The sequence below is a fragment of the Haematobia irritans genome, chromosome 3, assembly GCF_050003625.1.
Source record: "Haematobia irritans isolate KBUSLIRL chromosome 3, ASM5000362v1, whole genome shotgun sequence".
NCBI lineage: Eukaryota > Metazoa > Arthropoda > Insecta > Diptera > Muscidae > Haematobia > Haematobia irritans.
In genome coordinates this window covers 68,458,416-68,478,486 of record NC_134399.1, presented here as the reverse complement: position 1 = coordinate 68,478,486, position 20,071 = coordinate 68,458,416, and the positions used below count along the sequence as shown (strand labels likewise).

The 20,071-nt window shown below is 35.5% G+C and overlaps 1 protein-coding gene across 1 annotated transcript in view; it reads left to right on the top strand.

Annotated features, from left to right (window-relative positions):
• Positions 1-688: 688 nt before the first annotated feature.
• Positions 689-20,071, top strand: part of LOC142230966 (uncharacterized) — a 53,547-nt gene continuing 34,164 nt past the window's right edge. Inside the window, exons 1-2 of the mRNA XM_075301584.1 lie at positions 689-1,369; positions 5,825-6,147. The gene's annotated coding sequence lies outside the window, so the exon portion shown is untranslated. The remainder of the gene's footprint in view (positions 1,370-5,824; positions 6,148-20,071) is intronic.

The window sequence follows — 20,071 nt, the reverse complement described above, 5'->3', positions numbered from 1 at the left end:
GCAAATATCTGAATCGCTCGTCTTCACATTTTGCATATTACAAGTTCCGATTGGAATTCTTACTATGGTTGGGAATTCTATGATGATTTTCTTCGGCATAGTTTACGTTGATTTTATTTGTATAGCCGTTGGATTTTATATCCACTTTAATTGATGTTTTTGAGTTATATTTGCAATAGAGAAGATTTCATTGAATTGTGTAAAATTTCGAAAAAAAAGTATCTAAGGATCGAAATTGCACGAAACAAACCAACTATAGCCTTTAAGATTCAACTGGGTCAAATTTACATTCGCTATATATTTTTTAATTTCCGCATTACCATAGTTATTTTATTAATACTTTTGTTAATAATTAATTAATAGTTAATGCTGACAGAGTATTTGAAAAATATTCAATAAATCCCCATGTCTAAAGTACCGTCCCCATTCTAAACAAAAAAAAATACACCAAATACTGGCATACGACAACAGAGAATAAAACTAAAAGGGAGAGTGTTGTGCAGAAGAGAACCATAGAATGAACGAATGAGAGCGAGAGAGCCAAATTGCCAAAGACACTCATTGTTACAAAAAACAAAGTAAATAAACACACCAAGAAGAAGAGGAGGCCGATACGACGACACCAACAACAACAGTTCATTATGTTTTTCAGCGAAGTCATTTCAGCTAGCGGCAAACAGTCATCTGCAGCAGCAGCACTAGTACCAGTTTCGACTCCCAATTCATGTAAATTGGAATCCAGTATTGTGCCGAAAATCTTATAGATACCTTGTGTTCCCGGTTGGAATTTCGCATAAAAATTATATTGAGCCAAAGACTAGCAGCACTCACCACACATTCGATTGATGGTGTGTGTAATCGTGTGTGTTTCTCACGGTGTGCGTGTGTGTGGTTTGGTGGACAACAATTCGAAGAACCACCAAACTTAAATGCAAAATAAATATAAATAGAGAAGATAACAAATATGATTAACAACTAATAATGCAAAAGTGGAAAATTGTTAATGAAAAAATCATAATAAAACATGTGCCAGTATAACAAAAGTCAAAAGAAGAAGAAAATATTATAAAGAAAACCTCGAGGCGACGGTAAAAACGCGTTGTATTGCCCCCTTGCGGTTGAAAAAAAAAAGAAAATGTAAAAATTGTACGCCATGTAATTATGGATAGGAGAGGGGTGTCAGAAGACAAGGTAGTCTTTGTGAATGTGTGAGAAGAAAAATTTTAACAACAAAAAATGCAAAAAATATTTAAATAAAATTGTGTTAAAAAATAAATACAAATAAAAACTTAAAACTGCTTGTCATCAATAGTTGTAGCAGCCAGGGGAGCCCAAAAAAAAACCATAAACGCGCCCAGTTTTTAATGAGGTTTTTTATGATGAAATTTTCTTTGGGTTTTTCTTTTCATTCCATATTCAAGGCAATTTATACGAATTTGTTTAATTCTCGTTATACGCTGTTATAGCCCAATATATATTAATGATTTTTTCGCGTCTTTTATTTATTTTTTGGCATTATTTTTTCCCATTATAAACAATTTTTTCCATTGTCGATATTTTGTGTATGTGTATCTATGAATTTTTTCATGTAGTTTGTTTTTGGCTGTTCGGAATCTGTAAAGTATCTACAAGATATCCCATCAATGAGTAATGTGAGTGAGCATTTCTACATGTGCTCTATGTCTCTCTCGTTCTCAGTGTCTCTCACTCACACAGCATGTGGTAATAATGCAGAATACACTCAATTACTTTGATGGATGCAAAATAACATTGGAAAGCCGGGGTATATGTGTGAGTGCATATGTGAAGGAAGAGCGCGAGAGAGTGTTGCCCCCTTTGTGTGTTATTCAGCTGAGAGCAGTTGTGGCGGCATAGTATTGTGACGACATTGAAATAGATTTTTTTGTTATTTTGTTTATATTAAGAAATACAATTTGCATGAATTACCTTTTGTTTTGATTTTGTGTTTTGCAAAATAAAATGGAAAAACAAGAAATAAATAATAAGCGAATAATGAGAAAATAAACAGACGAGACACATAATCGATTTAAACGGCTGTTTGTCTACATGTGAATTGGAAAAATGAATTACAACAATTATAAATAATAAATTCAACCGGCAAAAAAGGCATAATAAATCCTTTCGTATAGCAATATTTTCAATTATTTCTTCGGTATCAAACAAAGCAACATTACAAGACACAAGCTTACGAAATATGGTAAACTCTTGGAAAGAAAATTAAAAAGAAAATAAATTAAATCCGGGCACCGAGTTTGAAATGGATCGGCTGAAATTGAACAGACAAAAATATAGTTGTGACAATGATAAATTATATTAATGTTAAATATGTTGGTTGCTCACAAGATACAGATGACATTTAGTGAAGGGAGAGTTTTTGTGCACAAGAACAAATCTCATTGAACATTTAGATGCAGCTCCAATAGTTTTAGTTAAAGGCCGGTATTAAGTTGGCATTATTGCTTTAATATAACCATTTTTTGTCGTCAATTTTCTTTAATAATTCATTTTACAGAAAATAAACATTTGCAGCACGAAGACACAACTTTTGTTCTGTTTTTGCAGATTTATTTATGATTTTAGCGGCTAAACTCGAACTTTGTACCCACACGCAGAAAAGCAATATGATCACCCCAAATATGTTTCAAGAGCACTAGTTACTTTTTCACGGGGAACATGTTATCGCAACCATGTTATGTTCTCCAAAATTATGTAACTGATTTCAGCAATCATAATATGTTGGCGAAACATGTTTGGGGAGATCATATTCCTTCTCTGGGTGCACCTTTAAGCCGTTATTTTAAGGATCACTTAACCACTTGTGGAATCACATTAAGGGCCGAATGGAGATTCTTTCGTACGCACAATTCTACGTTGGTTTCAATGAAGATTCAAATTTTGTCGTGAAAATAGAATAATTTATCAAAGAAGGAAAAAGTTTTGGTTAATTTTAGAAAATTTAGATTATCTTTAGAAAATATTAACTACACACAAAAAAATTTTTTCTGATTCAATCACCAAATTAATTGATCCAATTAATTTTTTAATTGAAATGTCGTCAATCACGAAAATGATAGTATCAATCACAGTTTTAATTGGGTATAGAAAAAATTCTTGATTAAAAAATTAATTGATTTTTTGTAGCAAATTTCAATTAATTTTTTAATTGATTCAATTAAAAATTTAATTGATGTTGATTGCAAAACTCAATTAATTTATTAATTAAACAAGGTAACTATTTTTAATTACTTTCTGAATTGGCTTAGAGTTTTTATTTGGATTAACAAATGATTGTTTGAAATACATTTTTAATTAAAAATTTTAAAAAAATCAGCACTTTTTATACCCTTCACCACTACTGTGGTACAGGGTATAATAAGTTTGTGCATTTGTATGTAACGCCAAGAAGGAAAAGTCATCGTTTAGTATACCGATCGTCTTAGAATTAAATTCTGAGTCGACTTAGCGATGTCCGTCTGTCTGTCTGTCTGTCCGTCTGTCTGCCTGTCTGTTGATGTATTTTTGTGTGCAAAGTACAGCTCGCAGTTTTAGTCCGTTTGTCCTAAAATTTGGTATGGGGTCCTGTTTCGGCTCAAAGACGATCCCTATTGATTTTGGAAAAAATCGGTTCAGATTTAGATATAGCTGCCATATATATTTTTCACCGATCTGGTCATAATTGGCGTGTATATCAACCGATCTTCCTCAAATTCCGTACATCCCAATATTTTATGAGTCTCGAAAAACTTGCAAAATATCATCCAAATCGGTTCAGATTTAGATATAGCTCCCATATATAGCTTTTGCCCGATTTACACTCCTTTGTTCACAGAGGTCAATTTTTTGCTCCGATTTAGTTGAAATTTTGCACAGGGAGTAGAATTAGCATTATAGCTATGCGTGTCAAATTTGGTGGAAATCGGTTCAGATTTAGATATAGCTCCCATATATAGCTTTCGCCCGATTTACACTCATATGACCACAGAGGCTAATTTTTTGCTCCGATTTAGTTGAAATTTTGCACAGGGAGTAGAATTAGCATTATTGCTATACGTGCCAAATTGTTTTTCTATATGTTTATATGTTTTTCTGATTTCGACAAAAATGGTCAAAATAGCAACATTTTCCTTGTAAAATCGCCACTGCTTAGTCGAATAGTTGAAAAAATGACTCTAATTTTCTTAAACTTCTAATACATATATATCGAGCGATAAATCATAAATAAACTTTTGCGAAGTTTCCTTAAGATTGCTTCAGATTTAAATGTTTCCCATATTTTTTTACTAACATTGTGTTCCACCCTAGTGCATTAGCCGACTTAAATTTTGAGTCTATAGATTTTGTAGAAGTCTATCAAATTCTGTCCAAATCGAGTGATATTTAAATGTATGTATTTGGGACAAACCTTTATATATAGCACCCAACACATTTGACAGATGTGATATGGTATCGAAAATTTATATATATATATATAAAGTGGTGCAGGGTATAATATAGTCGGCCCCGCCCGACTTTAGACTTTCCTTACTTGTTTCTAACTGAATTAGTCTTCCGAATTTGATTAAAAAGTTAATTGTATCAATTAATTTTTTAATTAAAAATTTTAAAATGTTCAATCATTGACTTAATTTACTTAATGTTTCTATCATGATTAAAAAGTTAATTGTATCAATTAATTTATTAATTGAAAAAATTGTCAACTTCAATTAACTTTTTAATTGGAAATATTTTGGTGCTATTTTTTTCTGTGTAAGCAGTATTGAAAATATTGACATCGCGCTGATATCTTAAAAAGTAAGTAAAAATTTTTCGACAAATTCCAGAAAATTTATTAGATATAATTATTTTTTTTCACTTGTTTAAGAAAATTTTGTAGTTTGAAGGACCAAAATTTGCAAGAGTCTTTAGTTCCATACGAAGTTCAAGGTGATCGCATTTATAGTAAAATTTACTAATTTAAGGAAATAATGAATATTTGTTGAGAAGCACGAATTTAGTAAATCTTTATGCTTCATTTGAGTATATGTAATTTTTTTCCGTTTTCTAGTTCATTTAACTAACATACTCAAAAAATAATTAGAGTAAAGGACATTTTCTCAAAACATAGGTTAGTTTAGGTTAGGTTAGGTGGCAGCCCGATGTATCAGGCTCGCTTAGACTATTCAGTCCATTGTGATACCACATCGGTGAACTTCTCTCTTATCACTGAGTGCTGCCCGATTCCATGTTAAGCTCAATGACAAGGGACCTCCTTTTTATAGCCGAGTCCGAACGGCGTTCCACATTGCAGTGAAACCACTTAGAGAAGCTTTGAGAACCCTCAGAAATGTCACCAGCATTATTGAGGTGGGATAATCCACCGCTGAAAAACTTTTTGGTGTTTGGTCGAAGCAGGAATCGAACCCACGACCTTGTGTATGCAAGGCGGGCATGCTAACCATTGCACCACGGTGGCTCCCTTCTCCAAACATAACAATTCCATGAACCAAAATAAAGTTACATTTGCTGTAGTGCAATAGAGGTTTCATTTTTTTTGAGTGTAAGAAGGATTTTAAAATGTTTGAAACTATCAGTTTCGACAGAGAAATGCAATAGGTATTTTTAGTTAACGTTGTCACTAACACCAAAACTTTACAATTACCAAATGTTAAAAAAAAAATCCGCTTTTTTAAAATCATAAATTAAATTTGCGTTACTCGTATAATGCCATTTGCCGGGATATGGAATGAAAAATCCAACAAAAAAAATTAACGGAAAATTTATACGGAAAATCGTTTATTGATAAAAAATTTTTCTATTATTTAAGCCATAAAAAAGAAAATATGAGCGGCGAAAAAGTGTAAAGAAAAATGTGAAAAATATTTTAATGAAGAATGCAACCATAAAAGTATTAAAAATAATATACATGAGAAAAATGATATGAGAAAGGTTGATTACAATAAAAATAAGTGCAAGAGTAACGAAGCCTTTTCAACAATGAAAGCTTTAAACGTTACCAAGTGAAACCGGGAATACCCACACTGTTGAATGAATAAAAGAAAGGATATAGTGAAGTCGTCTATTCAAAATTAATTTATTTGTTCCAGTAATGATAAACGGATTATTTTAGAAAAGGGTTCGCATGTAAAGGTAAGTCATTACTTTTGAGGCTATCTTACATGCCTTCTATACACATATACTAACATTTAATATGCTCTCAGTTTTGTTCGCAGTTTTTTTGCACACTGATCTTGACGTAGTCTTCATTATTGGGGTGATCATTAATTGACTATTATTCGTAGAACTTAAGTGACATAGATTGTCAAAGTATGATCATCTCAAATATGTTTCAAGAGTAAAAAGTTTATTTTTGTATGGCAAACATGTAACACGTTTGTCGCAACCAGGGCTGTGGAGCCGGAGTCGGATTCGGAGTCTGAAGATTTTGCTGGAGTCGGAGCCGGAGTCGTAAAAAATTTGCTCGATTCCGACTCCGGCTAAACCAAATTTTTTAAAACACTTCACATTTTTGTAACTAAGCAAGTTTTTACGCAAATTAGTTTCCATTGCGTTATTCATTCGATCAATGTACAGCATGATTTTAAATGAAAATCAACTTCCAATTACGGCTATCTTTCGATGTTTCCTAGAATGTTAGACTAGCAGATGGGCTGAATCGATCAATTTTAATGCCCGAAATTATTTTTTTTTTAATTTTATTTTAAGGCCATATACATATGTGGAATATTGACAGAACATTTTTTCAAAGTTGTTTTTTATAGAAAATTTTGTCAAAATATTATTTTTATAAAAGGTTTTGTCAAAATTTTATTTCTATAGCAAATTTTGTCAAAATTTTATTTCTATAAAAAATTTATTCAAAATTTTATTACTATAGAAATATTTTTTTCTATAGAAAATTTAGTCAAAATTTTATTTCTATAGAAAATTGAGTCAAAATTTTGTTTCTGTAGAAAATTTTGCAAAATTTTATTTACTAAAATTTTGTTTACTAAAATTTTTTTTCCAAAATTGTATGCTCACTGATACTCACTGCTAAGTCGAAAACTTGTAGAAATGACCCAAATTTTCAATTTTTTCAATGAATGAATCATAAATGCATTTTTGCGAAATTGTCTAAACAACTATAAATATTTCCCAAATATTGGCCGAGATTTTGTAGAAGTCTGATGTGAGATTTTATCAAAATGTAGATCTAAACACAAAGTTGTGCAGAGTATGTTATAATCGGCCCGCCCGACTTTAGACTTTCCTTGCATTTTTATTTTTTGTTAAAATTGTGTTACGTCCCATAACGTTAGATTTAAATTTAAAGTACATAGATTTTGTAGAAGTATATACAATTTTGTCTAAATCGATTCAGATTTAAATTCATGCATATGGGAATATAAACCTTTATATAGCTCGCAACAAATTTAAAGGATTTGAGATAGTATCAATAATTTTGGTCCACAAATACATAACATATACTGTTGGTATCTTCTCATATTATGATGGGTATTTATAGCATTATTTTATTTATTAAACATTGCCCTAAATTTGAAATATAGAGTTTAATTGGCATCTAATGTGAAATTAAGACCGTTTTTTTTGCACACATAAATAAATACGATACTTTATATCGATCCACTTACGGTACCCCCACAACAGAACTGCAAATTAGTGGTATTAAAATGAGATTTATTTATATTACCCGGAGTCGACTCCGGAGTCGGAGTCGAGCTGATGAAAAATGCTGGAGTCGGAGTCGGAGTCGAGCAAAATTGGCTCGACTCCACAGCCCTGGTCGCAACCATGTTTCTGCAATAATTTTATGTTTCGCGAGAAAACAAAATTTTTGTGGCAAAAATGTTCCATTTTTCCTAGACAAAGATAAGATTTTGCTTTTGAAACATGTTTGACACCTCATCAAATTGCTTTCGTTTGAAATATCTTATATAGTATTTGAGTATGTTGATTCTAGCAAGGTATAATGTAATGCATCGGCCTTGAGGAATGGGCTCAAATGGATAAATCCTTAGATAAAACAAAACATACTTAAATTCAGACAATTTGGTGAGGCGCCCAAAAAATTCAGTTACTCCATATGCAGCAATCTTCTGAAGAAAAGGATTGCAGGACTAGACCCTTCGTCACTAGAGAGGGGGAATAGTGGTAGACTCACAACTGCTAGTATTATCTTTTACAAAGTGGGAGAAAGGCAGATTGTGTTGCAGGCAATGTGATGGCATCTGAAACCTGAAACCTTGGGAAACATTTAGATGGAAAGAATGAAGTAATACAGATACTAATTGTAAAAGCGAAAATTACTCCTAATTAATGGACGTTTTTAGAAAATAAACTAAATATATGTTCTTGAGTACGAATCTCGTGTAAATCGTTTTAGCCCAAAATTTGGACTCTGTCCATAGGTGGAAGTTTTAAGCCCCGGCCGAAGGCCTCACAGCACGCAATACGAAAATATAGAGAGAAATAATGCTATTTGGAAGAAGACCAGATTGTGAAACTCTGATCTGGTTATGAATCGGGAGGGTTTGGCAGGACAAACGAAAAGGTGACACGTGTCAATTGTCCCTTAATTATAGATAAGAAACACGTCCGCATCGCTGTCACTCAATCACTGATTGGAAGGAATTGAGGCGGTTCAATCTGATCTTAGTTGGGCTAAAATATCCTAGGACTCTTTCCTCCGGTGCTATGGGCGGTGGTTGCACTGCATGAAAAGGATAAGCCTTGTGCATCTCACCACTTCAACTACATTGTCCTCAAACATCCTGTTCAGACATGCCTAGCATGCTGCCTGATCTAAATGCTCTCTTTTATAGTATTGGATCTAGATAGTGAAGATGAAACCTGTCGAATCCCTGGAAGCATTTAGGTGTTTTATCGTCTTTCGCTAAAATGTTTCTATTTCGGATCGCCAGGAAGTTTTCTGCTAGTAATATCTCAAACACTTCAACAATAAAAGCTCCAACAGTGATGTTTATACGATAGCTTCAGGATTTTTATTTATGTTAGGCAAGGTGCATTCATAGAGGTTAAATCATGAGACAGGTCAGATAGATTCGATCTGAAACGGTAGAATGAGGCATACGCTTTTCTGAACTTTCTCTTTACGATGTTCTCTTCTGACCTAACCTAACATCTTTACCCTGAGCCTCGATTTCAATACGCACTTTGTTCCTAAGAAGACATGAACAATTTCTATGAGTCTCAATAAGATATTCGGGTGATATGTATATATGTATGTGTACCAGCTTCAGGTTGTTATCACTTCTAAGCCGGCCGACTGAAAGCTGACCGATTTCCAGTGACAGTTCATTTTATTGTTTACAAACTTTGAAGATATGAAGATAAAGCCCTCCAGAATTTAAATGTGAATAAATCTTTTGTTTCTCTTAACATTGTTCGTTACTGTGGTACTGGCAGTGTTGCATCGCGCCCAAACAGTCGACAAAAGCGGTAACAAGAATAGAAATTATCCGAAAAGGGATAGAAAACTTGCTCGTGAATTGAATATATGGTGCACTGAAAAAAAAGCATACTCGGTTTCAAAGATTTTGTCTTTACTTTAAAAAAATTGGTATTGATTCCGAGCCAAAGAAGCGGAGAATACAAGTAAGGATACTTTTAAGACACAATTCTCTTTTAAATTTAGGTTTTGTGTACTTGCTTCTAGGAAGCAAATTTTAATTTTTCGCTTTCTCAGCTTTTTTTCTTCATATGCTATCAAAGTCCTTTAAAAAGGAGTTAACGGCAACTTTATTTTCCAAATTAGGACTCGACTTCCAGTAGAAATTATGCTATGTTTGAAGTAAAAAACTTCTTTAAAATAAGGTTTTGAAAAACATGTCCTATATTTGAACGATTTATTGCTTTGTAGTCAAGATGCAAAAATACAACAAATTTAAAGACAATTTCATTAAATTTAAAGAATTTTTCTGAATTATTAAAGTCAAGTTGACCTTGGCCTATAAATTTTTTCTTTCATGTTAAGATACCCATTTTTAAGTCAAATCACTTAATTATAAGGACAATACGACTTCATTGAAAAGTTTATCGACTTTTGGACAAGGAAAATAACTTTATTTTAGGAAAATGCGTCTTCTATGCCAAGCAAAATTTGTATTCGTATTTTAAAGACATGAAATCTTTGACCTCACGACAATATTTTTTTCAGTGTGAGAGCGGATGCAACACATATTTAAAAATGAACTTGGACTAAAAATTTCGATTTGCCACCAGAACTCCAGTGTCGCCGTTAGAGATAATGTGGGCCCCGAGCTAATTTCGCCGGTTATGGCTTTGCCGGTCAATTGGAACAAATCTCAGCTTATTTTAAAATTTAATGTATTTCATATGAGCCAACTTGTGAACCAAGTTGTCGGTTATCCGAAAAAATTGGTTAAGGGTGATTTTTTTTAACAGCATGCATGTAATAGGAGCGATGAAAGACCCTTTTGAATTGAAGGAAATTGTCTCAGACTGTCAAAAATATCAAGAGGATTGAAGAAGGTATGAGTGAAGAGATGGGGACGATATTGATACCATCTCAAATCCTTCCATGTTAATTCTACCGCCAGGCAAGATTTCACGTAAATGGTAGTAAAACTTTGACCTATGTGGTCATACGAGTGCAAATGGGGCTATATACGTTAGCTGCGTCTAAAACTAACACGATTTCAATGAAATTTAGCACACTTGACGATGCTACCAGTTGTACTCCTTGTACAACATTTGAAGCAAAGGCAAGACTCTGACATCTGGGTACAATTAAGTGCACGTCGAGTGCAAGAAATATATGAAAGCTGTACCTAAAGGTGGGTATTAAGTTCGAGTTTAGCCGCTAAAATCGCTAAAGTGAAAACTAAATCAGTAAAAAAAAGTCATACAATTATACAAATTTTGTAGCAAATTTTATTATAACTTGATGGGGAATAGCCCAAAGCAAATTTTCACAGAGTTTGTATTCCTTAAAGTGGATTAATTAAGAAAAGTAATCGTGAAAAAAATAGCAATTTTAGCGGCTAAACTCGAACTTAATACCCACCTTAAAGGTGAGTACTATGTTCGGGTTTTCCACCAACACACTAAATTAAAAGTACAAATATATTTATGAAGACGATTATATTTTGATCAAGTCTTGCCAAATAATGGATTGTAAAAGTCCAAGGAATTGATTGCAAATAATTTTATATTTCTAAATTAATCAATTAAAAAAAGTAACCGTGAAAACAAACTGGTTTTCAGCTTGAAAACTGAACATAGTACTCAGCTTAAATGTGAATTTTTCTGATTTTTACCAAATCTGGCGTGCTAGATAGAAAGTTTATTCTACTTCCTGTTCAAAATTTCGCGTAAATCGGAGTAAAACTTTGGCTCCGTGGTCATATGAGTGTAAATAGGGCGAAAGATATATGTATATGGGATCTATATCTAAATCTGAACTGATTTCAATTAAATTTAGCGCACTTGTCGGCACTATCAATTGCACTTCTTCTGGAAAACTTTAAGCAAATAAGAGTAACGCTCTGGATTCTGGGGTCATATGAGTGTATACACGGACGAAAAAGATCGTTTTTCATATGTTTGGGTGTAAAAGTTATATGTTTGGAATTCAAATTTTTTAAAATAATATTTTTAAATGCAAACATATAATGTTCATAAACTAGCATAACATGTTTGGGACATATATGTTAATATGTTGGAACATATTATGTTTGGGAGCCACCGTGGTGCAATGGTTAGCATGCCCGCCTTGCATATACAAGGTCGTGGGTTCGATTCCTGCTACGACCGAACACCAAAAAGTTTTTCAGCGGTGGATTATCCCACCTCCGTAATGTTGGTGACATTTCTGAGAGTTTCAAAGCTCCTCTAAGTGGTTTCACTGGAATGTGGAACGCCGTTCGGACTCGGCTATAAGAAGGAGGTCCCTTGTCATTGAGCTTAACATGGAATCGGGCAGCACTCAGTGATAAGAGAGAAGTTCACCACTGTGGTATCACAATGGACTGAATAGTCTAAGTGAGCCTGATACATCGGGCTGCCACATAACCTAACCTAACCTATCATATTATGTTTGGGACATAAAATATTTGTAAATATAATATGCTTAGATGCAAACATATATTAGTTTAGGAATAGCCTATAAACATATATGTGTTTAGAAAGAGAGACCTAGAGAGTATGCTGCAAGTAAAATAATTAAACTAACCAATTGGCGCTTTAAAACTATATCTAGACAAAGAAAATGTCATTAAAATTTTTTACTACCAGTGTGTGAGGCTGTATCGAGTGAAAGATTTATACGGGACCTAACAGGTTGGCTGATAAGTCCCCGGTCTAACAAAGAAAAACACATTTTGTTTGTCAAAATTCGTTTTTATTATTCAACATATTTCCCTTCAAGAGCGTTATAACGATTATAACGACCTTCCTATTTTTTGATACCATTTTGGTAGTATTCCCTCGGTTTTGCCTCAAAATAGGCCTCAGTTTCGATCACTTCTTCTTTGCAGCCAAATTTTTTCTCTGCGAGCGTCCTTTTGAGGTTTGAGAACAAGAAAAAGTCGCTGGGGGCCAGATCTGGAGAATACGGTGGGTGGTGAAGCAATTCGAAGCCAAATTCATGAATTTTTGCCATCGTTCTCAACGACTTGTGGCACGGTGCATTGTCTTGGTGGAACAACACTTTTTTCTTCTTCATATGGGGCCGTTTTGCCGCGATTTCGACCTTCAAACGGTCCAACAACGCCATATAATAGTCACTGTTGATGGTTTTTCCCTTCTCAAGATAATCGATAAAAATTATTCCATGCGTATCCCAAAAAACAGAGGCTATTACTTTGCCAGCGGACTTTTGAGTCTTTTCACGCTTCGGAGACGGTTCACCGGTCGCTGTCCACTCTGCCGACTGTCGATTGGACTCAGGAGTGTAGTGATGGAGCCATGTTTCATCCATTGTCACATATCGACGGAAAAACTCGGGTGTATTACGAGTCAACAGCTGCAAACACCGCTCAGAATCATCAACACGTTGTTGTTTTTGGTCAAATGTGAGCTCGCGCGACACCCATTTTGCACAGAGCTTCCGCATATCCAAATATTGATGAATGATATGACCAACACGTTCCTTTGATATCTTTAAGGTCTCTGCTATCTCGATCAACTTTATTTTACGGTCATTCAAAATCATTTTTTGGATTTTTTTGATGTTTTCGTCGGTAACCACCTCTTTCGGGCGTCTACTGGGTTCACCGTCCTCCGAGCTCATTTCACCACGCTTGAATTTTGCATACCAATCTATTATTGTTGATTTCCCTGGGGGCAGAGTCCGGAAACTCTTTATCAAGCCAAGTTTTTGCTTCCACCGTATTTTTTCCCTTCAGAAAACAGTATTTTATCAAAACACGAAATTCCTTTTTTTTCCATTTTTTCACAATAACAAAAGTTGCTTCACAAAAGAAGCTCTATCTCACAAACTAATTGACTTACAGACGTCAAATTTGGCACGAATCATTTGAAGGTTAGTACTATATAAAAATAATATGCATTTAATACTAGCGACGCCATCTATGTGTCAGACCGGGGACTTATCAGCCAACCTGTTATATCTAAATCTGAACCGATTTCAATTAAATTTAGCACACTTGACGGCACTATCAATTCCACTTCTTCTGGAAAACTTTAAATAAATCAAAGTAACACTCTGAGTTTTGGGACCATATAAGTGCATATGTGGCTCTGTAGTCATATGACTGTAAATCTTAACCGATTTATAAAATTTAGCACACTCAATTGTATTTCTTGTTGACAATTTTAAGCAAATCAGGAGTCTCTCTAGATTCTGGAGTTATATAAGTGTATATCGGGCGAAAGATATTCGCGGGCGCCATATCTAAATCTATACCGTTTTCTTCCCAAATCAATAGGGATTAATCTGACCCAAATTACATAATTGTGTCTAATTTCGATTGGCCAAAAACTGCGACCTGCTCTTTAATTACAAAAGTTTGTTAGCAGACAGAAGGACGGACATCACTAGATCGTCATAGTGGCCGGCACTGAGCAAGATTACCAAAGACACCTTTTGTCTATCTCGTCCTATTCTGGGTGTTGCAAACATATGCTCTAACTTATAACACCGTGTCCCACATAGACGTTCAGAATAGAAATATGGGTTAATTTTAGTAAAATTCAATTTTATTAAAATTTCATAAAAATAAATAAATTTTCTTAACATCCATTTGGCTGAATTTGCTTTTCATTATTAACGGCATACCTTCTTCATTATTATGAAAAATTATGTTTTTCTTCGAATACCAAAAACTCTTTACTAAAACGAATGAATTGCACTTAAACTGCTATGAAAATAATATCATCATAATTTCTGATGTCTACGATGCATATGTTTTGTCTTTAGATATTTTTGGAGAGTGAAAATTTAATGGTGAAACTCTTGGGATTAATTTTCTTATTAGATTCTTTACATTTTGTATATTTCACTTAAATTTCAATCTTCGGTGCAACATTGTTTTGTCGGAATGGTTGGCCGAGATGGTGGTAGTTTTGTTTTGTTATTTCATTTCACACATTTCAGATTTCTACCGACAATAACAACAACAATGAACAGACATGTGTTTGCAGATTCAGCACAAATAGCTCTTGTTTTTAAAACTCTCTGCTCTCTCTCTCTCTCTGTAATTCCCTTTGTGGTGGTTCAATTGAAATTGTACTGTATACTTGATCATTTAGGCAAAGATAGATTGAAAATATTTCGTAAATAAATGTTAACTCCTTGGTCATAGAGAGAAAGAGTGAAATTGTGTTTGAAATGTGAGGCGCGTGCCTGGTGAGAAGCAATTTGTTGTCATCTGTCAAAACCTGCATTGAGAGTAATCACCATAGTTGTCATTCTTCTAGAATCTAGATTCATTCTTTTATAATGTTGTGTGTGTGTGTATAGGTGTATGACTTAATATTTTTTGACTTTTGATAGTAAAAAATACCAGTGTTTTTGTTATTGCTTCTGTTTTGTTTACTGGCAGATGTAAGGCAAATAACCATAGAGGTAGAAGAAGCAGCATCCCCAAAACACACATATTCACACATCCTAACACACATATTCACACATCCTCGTGTGCATCCATATGTATTTTCGTATATTTATGGAAATTGGATTATGAAAGCGGAAGTTCTTTAAAATTCATATTCCTCGACTCAATGCACGTTGTCTTGTTTCGTTTTTGTGTTGTTGTTGTTACTGTGAGTTGTTAAATTTCCATTTCCACAAAGAAATATCACTACAAAGTGAATGGCCTCTGAAAAATAGGACATTTCAACTGAACAATTTTGTTTTGATGTTGAGTTTTATGCATTTAACAACAGAATGTTTCATCTGCCGATAATGGGAAGAGCAAGGAACCGTTATCCGCATAAAACAATTACTTTTTCTAACAGGTTAAGGTTTTTTCCACCAAAATACTAAATTAAAAGTACAAATATATTTATGAAGACGATTATATTTTGATCAAGTCTTGCCAAATAATGGATGGAAAAGATGCAAGGAATTAGGTTAGGTTAGGTGGTAGCCCGATGTATCAGGCTCACTTAGACTATTCAGTCTATTGTGATACCACATTGGTGAACTTCTCTCCAAGGAATTGATTGCAAATAATTTTAATTAATTCAAAAAAGTAACCGTGCAATCGAGCTGGTTTTCAGCTTGAAAACTGAACATAGTACTCAGCGTTAATTGAAAAAGTCCCCGGTACATTGTACAGATTTCGGAATGTAAAATTATGAATTATTATATTTTAATTAATTGTACCCAGCACCATAGGATGGTGATGGAGGTATAATAACTTTGTCATTCTTTTGTACCACACCGATTTTATAAAGGATATACAGTGGGGAACAAATCCGAGTGCATGTTTTCATTTTTGCACTCTTTATTAAATAGAAAATGTCTAGTTAGCCTCTCAAAGATTGGGCCGTTGATAACTGGAAATAGGTTATATGGTCAGATGAAACAAAAATAAACCTTTTTCTATCCGATGCAAAAAACCTTACTGGTAACTACCTCAGAATATTACTGGAAATCACCCAGTAAAACACCACGTCAACCAAATCGTTAAACATGGAGGGGAAGACATGGGGGGGGGGGGATGAAAATCATGGGTATAAGGAATCATGAAAAAAGTAGACAATTTTGATATTTGGCCAATTGTTTTTAAACAAGACGGCAAACCTAAGCATACTTAGGTTAGGTTAAAGTGGCAGCCCGATTAAGATTCAGGCTCACTTAGACTATTCAGTCCATTGTGATACCACATTAACTAAAAGCACCCATTACATATGGGCACTTCTAGTTTTAACCGCTGAACCTTCTTGATTATTTTTCTTTGTTGAACCAACCAGATTGTTCCAAAAATATTAGCAGACTGCTTAAGTTAACGTTTTCCAGATCCGCCAGTAATCTGAAGCTATATGCTCCTAAAAGTTGCTTGCGCTTTACACAAAATGCAGGACACTCACACAAGAGGTGTTTAATTGATTCTTTTTCCTCCGCATCATGACAGCTCATACAATAGTCATTATACTTCGCGCCAATAGTTTTTGCAAAATCTCCTATCAGGCAGCGACCCGTTATAGCAGATATCAGGAGTGATACCTGACGTCTCGAGAACATTAGCATATCTAGTGTGCGGTTTAAGTTGAAATGGGGCCATATTTGCTTGGTGTCGTTACAACCCTTGCAATTCTCCCATCGAACATTTGCCATCATAACAGCCTTCTCACGCAGCATGAGCTTGCAGGTAGCTAGGGGCATGCCAACAAATTCTAGTTCCCCTGGAATATGTAAGGTAGTCCCTAGCCTTGCCAACTCATCCGCTTCGCAGTTCCCCGGAATGTTCCTATGGCCAGGCACCCATATTAGGTGAATATTGTACTGCTCAGCCATCTCATTGAGAGATTTGCGGCAATCGATGGCCGTTTTCGAGTTGAGGAACACAGAGTCCAAGGATTTTATTGCAGGTTGACTGTCTGAGTATATATTAATGCCCACATTTTTTGGAACATTACTTCTCAGCCAATTCGCCACCTCTCTTATTGCTAATATTTCAGCCTGAAAAACACTACAGTGATTAGGTAATCTTTTCGCTATTTGAAGTTCCAGATCATTAGAATATACTCCGAAACCCACTTGTCCATCCAATTTGGAGCCATCAGTGTAGAAATCTATATATTCTTTATTCCCCGGGGTATGTGTGCACCACGCCTCACTGTTGGGGATTAGAGTCTCAAACTTTTTGTCGAAAAGTGGACTCGCCAAAGTGTAATCCACTACGTTAGGCACATCTGACATTATTTTGAGGACAGAACTGTGACCGTAACCATTTTCCGACCACAGCGATAGTTCGCGCAACCGCACAGCCGTTGTTGCAGCTGACTGTTTGGCCAAAATGTCTAAAGGCAATAGATGCATCATGACATTAAGGGAATTTGTTCCTGTCTTGCTGAATGCGCCTGAAATACACAAACACGCCATACGCTGAACTTTATCTAAACCAGTCGGTTTCTGAAGTGCCGGCCACCAGACCACAACACCATATAGCATTATAGGTCTAACCACTGCCGTGTATAGCCAATGCACAATTTTTGGTTTTAGTCCCCACTTTTTTCCTATTGCCTTTTTGCACGAGTACAAAGCTACAGTTGCCTTCCTCGCCCTTTCTTCAATATTAAGCTTAAAGTTCAGCTTCCTGTCCAAAATAACGCCAAGGTATTTTGCACAATCACCAAAGGGAATTTCAATACCCCCTAAGGAAATAGGCCTAACCGTGGGAGTTTTGCGATCTTTGCAGTACATGACTAATTCTGTCTTTGCAGGATTTACCCCAAGACCATTGTCTTTCGCCCATTGTTCAGTCATCCGGAGGGCCCTCTGAATAATATCTCTGATTGTGGATGGGAATTTTCCCCTGACTGCCAGAGCTACATCATCTGCGTATGCCACCACTTTTATCCTTTCTTTTTCTAGAGTAACCAGAAGGCTATTTATAGCAACATTCCAAAGAAGAGGTGATAGAACTCCTCCTTTGGGAGTGCCTCTGTTCACATACTTTTGTATGTTTGCTTGTCCTAGTGTGGCTGAAATACGTCTCTTCATTAGCAGTTCGTCTAACAGCCTGAGTATACATGGATCAACATTCAGAGTTGTCAGTCCATTTAATATCGAGCTCGGATGGACATTATTGAACGCCCCTTCGATGTCTAGAAACGCCACGATTGTGTATTCTTTGACAGATAGTGAGCTTTCAATAAAGCTGACTAGTTCATGTAGTGCGGTCTCAGTAGACCTGCCCTTCGAGTATGCATGCTGTCGTTTCGAGAACAAACTTGAATCGATGCTAGTTCTAAGATAAATATCTATCATCCTCTCCAGAGTCTTAAGTAGGAATGAGGATAAGCTGATTGCTGAGCCTTATGCTGAGCCTTTCTCAGTTCTCGCTTGTATCCTCTCAGATTCTTCTTGTAAGCGTCCCAGTCCTCAGGGGCTCTGGTGAACTTTGCCTTGTTAAAGAGCTTCCTGCAGGATTTCCTCATATTACTTATTTCCGTAGACCACCATGGTGGTCGATGTTTCCCCCTTGGCTTTCCTCTAGGGCATGCAGCTTTCAGTGAGATGTTGAAGGCCTTAGTAATCCGCTCCACTGCGTGTTCGATATCTTGCACATTTCTCATATTTGTCTCTGTTATTTCCGGTATCATCATATTGAACGATTCCCTATACCTATTCCAGTCAGCTTTCCTAACATTTGGCGGAAATATGATTTTGGTGATATGAACATCAAATTTGAAACTGATGTAGCGATGATCTGAGAAGCTGTGTTCACTTAAAACCTGCCACTCAGATATCATTTCATTCAGTTCTTGCGAGGCCAAGGTGATGTCCAACACGTCTTGCCTGTTTTTAGTGACAAAGGTTGGGACATCTCCCTTGTTGCAAACTACCAGATTAGTACGCAAAATAAACTCTATTAGCGACTCTCCCCTTGCATTAGTATCACTACTTCCCCATATACTATGATGTGCATTCGCATCGCATCCCATAATGAGTTTCGTCTTTGTTTTCAGTGACTCCTCCACTAAGGTCTTAACGGCATATGGAGGCATCTCCCTGTCATGTCCCATGTAGACCGAAGATACCCAATATTTGCATTTGGCTATTTCTAAACTTGCAACGACAGTGTCTGTATTGCACATTGAAGGAAGCAGAAACAAGTTGAGCTCGTTTTTAGCCATTATACAGGCTCGATTTACATCATTACCAGTATACTGCAATAGTTTGAACCCCGGAGTACTTAATTCACATATTTTGTTTTTATAAACATATGGTTCTTGAATAAGAAGAGAACTTTTAAGGCAGCACATGCAGCCTTACAATGATGAAGATTTATCTGGAGGATCCGTAGGACCATCGAGATTTTCAACAACCGTCACATCAGCCGCTTCAATCGAGTCATCAAGAATGTCCTCTTCAGAGATATCGGTGACTCTCGCAATAACCATAGGTTCAACTTTGGTGAGTTCTGAGGCAATAGAAGCCTCCTCACGCATACGGTATCTATCCATGTCTTCAAATGTCTTGGTATCCCCCTCGACTTCGCAAGAGGATCCGCTTACTTCTGATTCAGACAGAGGCTTGTCCATTTCTGAATCCTTTAGCTGATCGTTTTTATACACCTTCATTTGGATATAATGAAAGCCATAACATACACGGCCCTGGGACTTTGCTAGATGTGGCAAAGACTGAGTGTTCAATATAAACACTGCATGCCGTCTTGGCCCATCCACTTCATCCAAACGGCCAACCTTCCAATCAGCTGTTGGAAGATCTGGATTGCATTGTTTCAGTCTATTTAAAATAGATTCAGGGTCAGGAGGGTTTGCAGGTATCCACGCATGTGCTCTTGGTCTAGCCGGTATGTCTTTCTTCTCGACTAACTCTAGAGCAGCTCCTTCCCAAACTTCACCAATTAGTATC